Raw genomic sequence first — 8,263 nt, forward strand, 5'->3', positions numbered from 1 at the left:
GAGAGAGAGAGAGAGAGAGAGAGAGTAATGTAAGCGCTGTAAAATATATTGGTTTCAAATTTTGGCACAAGGCCAACAAGTCCGGCGAAGCGGATAAGTCGATTGGCACTTATTTCATCGACCCCGAAAGGATGAGAGGCAAAGTGGGCCTCAGCGACATTTGAACGGTGAACGTAAAGACGGACGAAATGCTGCTAAGCCCCGATTACTAACGATTCTACCAGCTCACTGCCTTAAGCCCTGCAAAGTATATTGAAATATAGTTTAACATAGTAGAAACATTTTTAGTGAACTGCCCAGCCCGGTGAGAAACTTAAATTTATGTTAGATTTTGATATTACACACGCACACATACACACACACGGATATACATGTATATGAAAACTCATGCTCACACTAAAACTACTCACTTATGCATATAGTGACAATAGTTAGCCCTCCGCTTGTTTGATCAGCTGAGCTAACCACATATTGTAGATACATAATTTAGTTGTTCAAATATTTGTGTTGCAGGTTGTCGCCTATTCGATAGGCTTTCACATAATTTCTATCACTTCAATTTCACTCACAAGCATTGTACCAACACGAAATCATAGCAAAAGATACTCATACAAGATAACATACGGTGACATCGAACCCGGGACCTCATGATTGTAAAGTAAACTCCTTAACCGGTCAGTAATATATTTTTGTGCATACATCTGCACGCACGCACACACAAGCACACAAATTTGTACGCAATGTATTAAAACGCAAGGCGAATGACAAAGAAACAAATTTTCAGTTTTCCTCAGGTTATTGATTACAGACGGAAATCACACATGTGAGGAGTGATTTGTAATGTGTGAAACGGAATCGAAACTGCGACACCAACTAGCTTCACTGTAACCTTACATATGCTTTCATGCACGAACACATTTGTTATTCAATATTCAATATTCAAGATTAACCCAGAGCAATTCAATCCAACGTCATCTTGCAGATATTACTAAGTTGCCTGAAGCTAGAACATACAAGGAAACCCTAAAACGGTCTCACTCTGTTAATTAATGATATTATTCTTTATTAATGTATTTCGTTAATTAATTATATTAATCTTTATTAATGTATTTGTTAAATGCCTAAAGCCGTTATTTAAACTGTAACACTAGATTTTGCCTGTAATTACCAAAATTAACCAATTCACATTATGAAGCAGAAATTATATTTGAAAACTATATTTAAAAAGGACTACAGAAATATTATACTCCTTTACTACTTGATGATATAACCAAACTGTTGGGAGACTGGCATATCAGCAGATTGGATACAGTGAAGAAATACAAAATAGGATGAAAAGTTTAGTAAATATATATAGTTCAATGATCACGTTTATTGTTGCTCGAATTGGTATGGTGTCGGACAAAATTCCTTGTGTTATCTAATTATGTCATTTTACGTTTTGAATTCAAATTATCCTCAAGTCAACTTTATCCTTCATTTTCTTGGTGAATAAGCTAAAGTATCAATCCAAAGCATGGTCAATTTCTTCGGCTGTATCCCTCCTCACAAAATTTTGGCATTATACCAATTCTAAGAATTAATATACTGTTTGATCTCATAAACGTATCGAAGTCACAGCTGTAAATCGTCAAACTGTTGGGGCTCAATTCTCTCTGGCATTGACCTATCTTTTTATTTAATCAGAGAAGCAAGTGTAATACTCACATCCTTTATGGAGCTGCCACTCAGGTGAGATTTATGCAATCAACTTTTGAGGCTGGGTATTTTTAAGCCAAAAAATTCTAGTCAACACTTACGAATGACAAATTGTGCGTGTGTGTGTGCATGCGTGTGCGTGCATGCGTACATGAGCAGAGAGCCATCTCTGTGTACATGTATACGTGTTTACGGTTGTTTGTCTGTATATATGGTTGAAAACAAATTTACTTTATCCTTCTCCTTTTCCTATGCATCTATAAAAGTTGCAACCCTATTACGTCATGAATAAAATTTGTGGCATAGTTACATAATGAATGGATTCAATTCTATCGGCTAAACACCACTACTTCATCTTTATAGTGTTGTGTCGAATGTAAGGAGTTAATCAGTTGATAAACTGGTTAGTAAGAACAGTTTCCTTGTAGTTTGCAAGTTATCTTATTAAGACAGTTATACCAATAACACTAGGTAAATAAATAAATGCCCTTTATATCTGGCCTGTCATCATCTGAATTCGAATCCTGTCAAAACTAACTTTGTTCTTGATTTATATGGCCACATAAAATAAATCCGAGTAACACACTCACCTACTTCTTTAATTAGCTTCAACCAAAAGGCATTTCATAGTGCTACGCCAAAAAAACAAAAAAGAAAGAAAAAAATGCTCTTCATTGATCTCAGTAGGTCCTCAATTTGAGCTGTCTGTCTTCTGTTAGGATGCAGAAATTTCCAGAACATAAGATTTGAAATTATCTGATGCTCAGCAAAATAGCAATGACCAGCCAAACCTATATTGCTTTGAATAACAAAAACATAGATGGATGGAATGCTTCAAAACATCGTCTCTTTGGAATTGTAGTCACGCTAGGAAATGTTTTGAAACCTGCTGTATGCACTATCAAAGCTATCTTGACGTTTCTTCTTCATAGTTCAAATTTTGGCTTCATAGAGAAGAATGATTTCTCCACACGCTTTGAAGAAGGTCAACTTCATTGACTTTGAAACAACAGATTGCAAGTTATTGTGAAGCTTGTTATAGGCAGTCTAATCTTGTCCTTTGCATTTCTAATGATCCAAAAATCTGGGACTTTTATTAACGATAATTGTAAAGGAAACCAATCAAAAGCTTTTCCGAAGTCTTCAGTTATTTCACTTCCAAAGAAATGTGCCCTTTACATGCCTCTGAACTACAAAGTATTCTAACCTCTGTACTCGAAGATCTGCAACTCTATGTTTCTTTATAGAACGTCTCATGTTTATTCTATTCTACGACGGAAATGCTTATGATTATTGCATAATTTACCTTTAAAAGAATCGCAGAAAAGCTCAGACTCTTCATGTAAAATGTTTAATTGTATTCCTGAATTTCTCTCACCTCTAGTCTCAAGAATTTACAGCACTATACTTCTTAACAGAATTTTCTTTTACATCGAGCTTATCCAGTGACGAGAGAAAAATGGGTTCCACAAAGACAGATTGACACTATTACAAATTATTGTTCTTAGAATTATCATAAAGGAGCTCAAGATCTCCAAATAAAAGCATCAATTGTATTTGTGAATTTCTCCAAGAAATTTGAAAGGTTATAGTACGCAATTTGTTAAACTACGCGTATTCCAAATGGTACTGTCAAAACCATTACCATCATGTGTGAAAACACACCAAACTTTGTGCGAATCACAGACAGTCCGACAAAAGAGTTTCCCAGCAACTGAAGGAATCCTTCAGAGAGATACCCTAACTTCTTTCCTCATTGTGTTTGTGCCGGACCATGCACTTTGGCAAAATTTTTATCTCATCCAAAACAAAGGCCTCAGCTTCAAGCAAAACCTATCAAGACGTCAGTAGAGTTTGCATCTCTCTGATCTTGACTATAACGACGATCTTGCCCTCACAGCTCATGAAATGTGTGATGCGAAAGACTTTGTTAACATTGCTTGAAGATGCTGCAGCCAAGGTTCATCTGTTACCCAGTGTAATGTAAACTACATGATCATTAATGAGGATGAAAGCCAATTTATTCTAATTGTAGCACACAACTCAAAGAGGTTTGTGACTTCAAGTACCTTGGGTCCTGTGTTTCAGACAGCAAGAAAGTAATAGATAAGGGCTGACTTAATCAACAATATTTCGGAAACACTAAAAAGTTTATTTGCGTCGAGTCGAGAGAAATCATTATTTGGTTATGAAATTATATTTATAGTTATTTAATTTCCATTAACTTATAGGTCAGTGAAATTGCCGTCAAAATGATATAATTTTGTGATAATAACTTTAAATGAGATCATTTTGCTGGGTAGAAAATAAATAAATCTATAGTTTGTCTCGTTCTTCTCTAATATATAGAAATTTTCAGGAATAATGCTTTAATTGAATCGTATTGTTTTCCATTACCAATGATAGAAGAAATTGACTTTTAAATTAGCAAAAATAATAGAGGTATTGTAAAATATTAGTGGAAGACCATATTCTGACAAGAAGCTTACTGTAACGCAGACAACAATGTTTCCTCCTTTATCATATTTCTTATCTCAATATTTTTCATTACTCAAAAATGTTTAACAATCTCCATTATTAAGCTGAAACCTTCATTATATACCCTTGGACAAAACAATAGCATTGACATGCATTTAAACAAATCAACGTGAGGAAAATGTAATCCCATAAAGATGCAGTTTTTAGAGGAAAGATATTGGCTAAAGTTTTGCGTACGGATTTGAAGTTGGAGGTATTTATATTGAGTGAGACTTAAATGCAAAAAGGGAGTTACATATGGTTGTATAATGATTAAAACTACAGAAGACGTGCGAGAAAAATGGAAGAGGTAAAAACAATGAATCCTGTGAACAGGTTACTGAATTGCGTGTTTAAGGAAGAGAACGCATTTTCAGGAAATACTCTGAAATGTGTGAATATTTCTTTAGATGTGGTCTATGTGGTAAAAAAATGTGCTTCCCAGTAATATGGTTCCGGGTACAATCCAGGGCCAACAAAAGCCTTGTGAGTGGATCTGGTAGACTGAAACTGAAAGAAGCCCGTCGTGTACACACATACGCACGCACCCACACACGAACGCATATACACACGTGTGTGTTTGTGTGTCTGTGCGTGTGTCTCTGTGTGTATTGGTGATTGTATTCGTGTTTACCCCCAACAACGCTTCACAACTTGCCATTCGGCAAAATGTTACCGATAGAATAAGTATCAGGCTTTTAAAAACAAGTATTGGGTCGATTTATTTGACTAAAGTGTTTCGAGTCAGTGCTCCAACATGACCACAGTGCAGTGACTGAAACAAGTAAATGTTAAAAGATAAAAGTTATATAGACGTGTTCTACTGTGTACATGAGTAGCAATTTCTGATTTATAACTATTTAGAGACAAGAAAGTGAAAAAGTACAAATGCTAAAAGCAAAACACTAAACAGTATAAGGATGTTGTTGTTGTTGTTGGCACTCCGTCGCTTACGACGTCGAGGGTTCCAGTTGATCCGATCAACGGAACAGCCTGCTCGTGAAATTAACGTGCAAGTGACTGAGCGCTCCACAGATACGTGTGTGTACGTACCCTTAACGTAGTTCTCGGGGATATTCAGCGTGACAAGGCTGACCCTTTGAATTACAGGCACAACAGAGACAGGAAGTAAGAGAAAGTTGTGGTGGAAGAGTACAGCAGGGTTCGCCACCATTCCCTGCCGGAGCCTCGTGGAGCTTTAAGTGTTTTCGCTCAATAAACACTCACAACGCCCGGTCTGGGAATCGAAACAGCGATCCTATGACCGCGAGTCCGCTGCCCTAATCACTGGGCCATTGTGCCTCCACGTAAGGATGTTACTGTCCATTAAAGTCCATGAATGATGACATTTATTTGTAAAGATTAGAAAAGGAAAGTTGCTCAAGAATTAAGTATATTTAAGGTTGTATCACAAGTTTGATTGTTATATTTGTGAATAAACCAAGGTTGATGTTTTTCCTTAAATTTTGTTATAATAACAAATGTGTATCCACGACTATGTGTTACGACAAAATGACATTCTGCTTGAGACATTCTTCTTGAGAAATATCTAGATCTTCGAGTGGTACAATATAAGAAGTGTTATATTAAAAAGGAGAATAAAAATATTTGGTTATAGGAAAATATCTATATATAAATATTTGAAATCCAAATTGCGTAACTGCAAATAGAAACATACCATAACATAATAATATGCGTTTCGATAAAGAAGATAGTTTTATTTAGTAAGATACACTGGTTGGTTATCTCGTTTTTATCGAATCATATTTGCAAAATATAATTTCTCGGTTTTTGATACAATTGAATAATTGTATGAAGAAATATGAAGAAAACAGAGCAACTCTCATGTGATTCTTATGTACATCAGCAATTTCAAAAGTTATATATGATGACATACCGTAATATGAAGTAATTCGGATATAGAGACAGATTTTGCAACACAGTCAGATATGCAAAATTTATTCTACTGTGCAGATAATCATGACTCCACCAACTATCGTGCAATTAGCATACTGTTAGCTTCTTCAGACATTCGAGAAATCTGCCTTATCAAATTTCTAAATTTCTATCTAAGTGCTTATACTACCACCAATATGGCTTCAGGAAAGGTCACTCAGTTATCCATTATATTTCCCAACGTTTAGATGAAATGGTTGATGTTATTTCAACCTCCATAACGTCGATATTATTAAACTGAAAAAAAAAAAAAACGTACTTTTGATATTGTAGAAGATCAAAATCTGATTTCAAAATCACAACTTTATTATTTATGTCATGTAGCAAATAAACGGATCAGATGCAGTATCTATGCTAAGTTACTTTAGGCCTCCAGAAGTAATACAGCTCTTGGCATTTTCTGCATTTGTTTCATGCGTACATTAAAAAGAATTACATCAGTTTCGTTTTGCTAATACCAGTGCGCTCCTATGCGGAAGAGACATTAAAGTACTTTCAGAAAAAAAAAACAAAAAAAAAACGGTGAAATAAAACGGTGAACGGTGAAATAAAAGAATTAGAATTAACAGATTGATATCCTAACTAGCAAGTTACAAAATGATAAACCAAATAGTTCTGTAGGGAGAAAAGGAAAATTTAGTTTATGATCACCGATGCTTCTAGGTATGAATCATAAAGAATAATACTTACCCATTAAAACGTATAAAAATATTGTTTACTTTAGTCAGTTATTGAAGCTATTGCCCATATACTGAATATAAATCGAACCAATGTGAAAACTTTTATATGTAACACGATCTGATAATGATAGTTCCAAAATATTGTCCAGAAATTGCGTACGATCATCTAAAAAAAAAAAAGCAAAATAATATAGTTCTAGAAACACAACGTTAAAAGAAATACTGAATGAAATGTTCTTTTGATCATATGTGTTGCTCAATCACGGCTAACCTGGGAATAAACAACAATTCAATTAGATGAGAAAATTAAATGGATACGTTATATTACTAAGATAAATCCCCAAATAAATTTTTGCTTTAAAAGATGCAAAAACTTTCTTCCAGTCAACTCACAAATATCTATATATGCCTCCTTTGTAATTTCAAATACAAATCATGGTATAGTAGTTGAGAAAACGCAAATAAATCGATATTACCTCGCACCAAAATGTTCAGAGAATGTCTACGAAGTTGACACACAAAATATATTATAATACTAAAAGTAACCAATGATTACGACATCAGGCATTTTGGCTATAAAGAACTGTATAATATCAATAGCGACTTGTTTATATATAACTTCGAAAATGATAAATTTTTCACAATTTTCTAACAAAACATTTGTGTCGGTTAACTCAATTGCAGACCGCCCTCGCATTACACAGAAAAGAAATATATTAAATTTCGCTTGACATGTCTCTTTTACAAAATATCTTCCTAACCAACTCTTCCATTATATATAAAATGATTTGTTCAAAACTTGCTTATAAGTAGTAAATCACTTTTTAAAATGTCACTAAATAAATTTGAAAGTTATATTAGATACCGTTATAATGTCTTCTTAGAAAGACACAAAGCCAGAAATTCTGGGGTTGGAGTCAGTCGATGATATCGACCCTGAAGGATATAAGCCAAAGTTGATGCCGGCAAATAGTTGAATCCTGAACAAGGGAATGGAAACGAAAACCGCAATGCGATTTTCAGGCGCTTACCGATTCTACCAATTTATTACCTGTATTAACTGCTATATTAAAATGATATATGGACTATAAAACAGGGTGTGACAAGGCTGGCCCTTTAAAATACAGATACAACAGAAACAGGAAGAAAGAGTGAGAGAAAGTTGTAGTAAAAGAGTACAGCAGGGTTCGCCACAACACCCTGCCGGAGCCTTGTGGAGCTTTAGGTGTTTTCGCTCAATAAACTCACAACGCTCGGTCTGGGAATCGAAACCGCGAGTCCGCTGCCCTAACCACTGGACCATTGCGCCCCCCCACACACACACACACACACACACACTTTTTATTTTATTAAATCTGCAAAAACATCTTAAAAACTTCTCAGAGTTTCATGTTCCCATTTTCAGACAGTTG

Source organism: Octopus bimaculoides, chromosome 10 (genome assembly GCF_001194135.2).
Source record: "Octopus bimaculoides isolate UCB-OBI-ISO-001 chromosome 10, ASM119413v2, whole genome shotgun sequence".
In the NCBI taxonomy this organism is placed as follows: domain Eukaryota; kingdom Metazoa; phylum Mollusca; class Cephalopoda; order Octopoda; family Octopodidae; genus Octopus; species Octopus bimaculoides.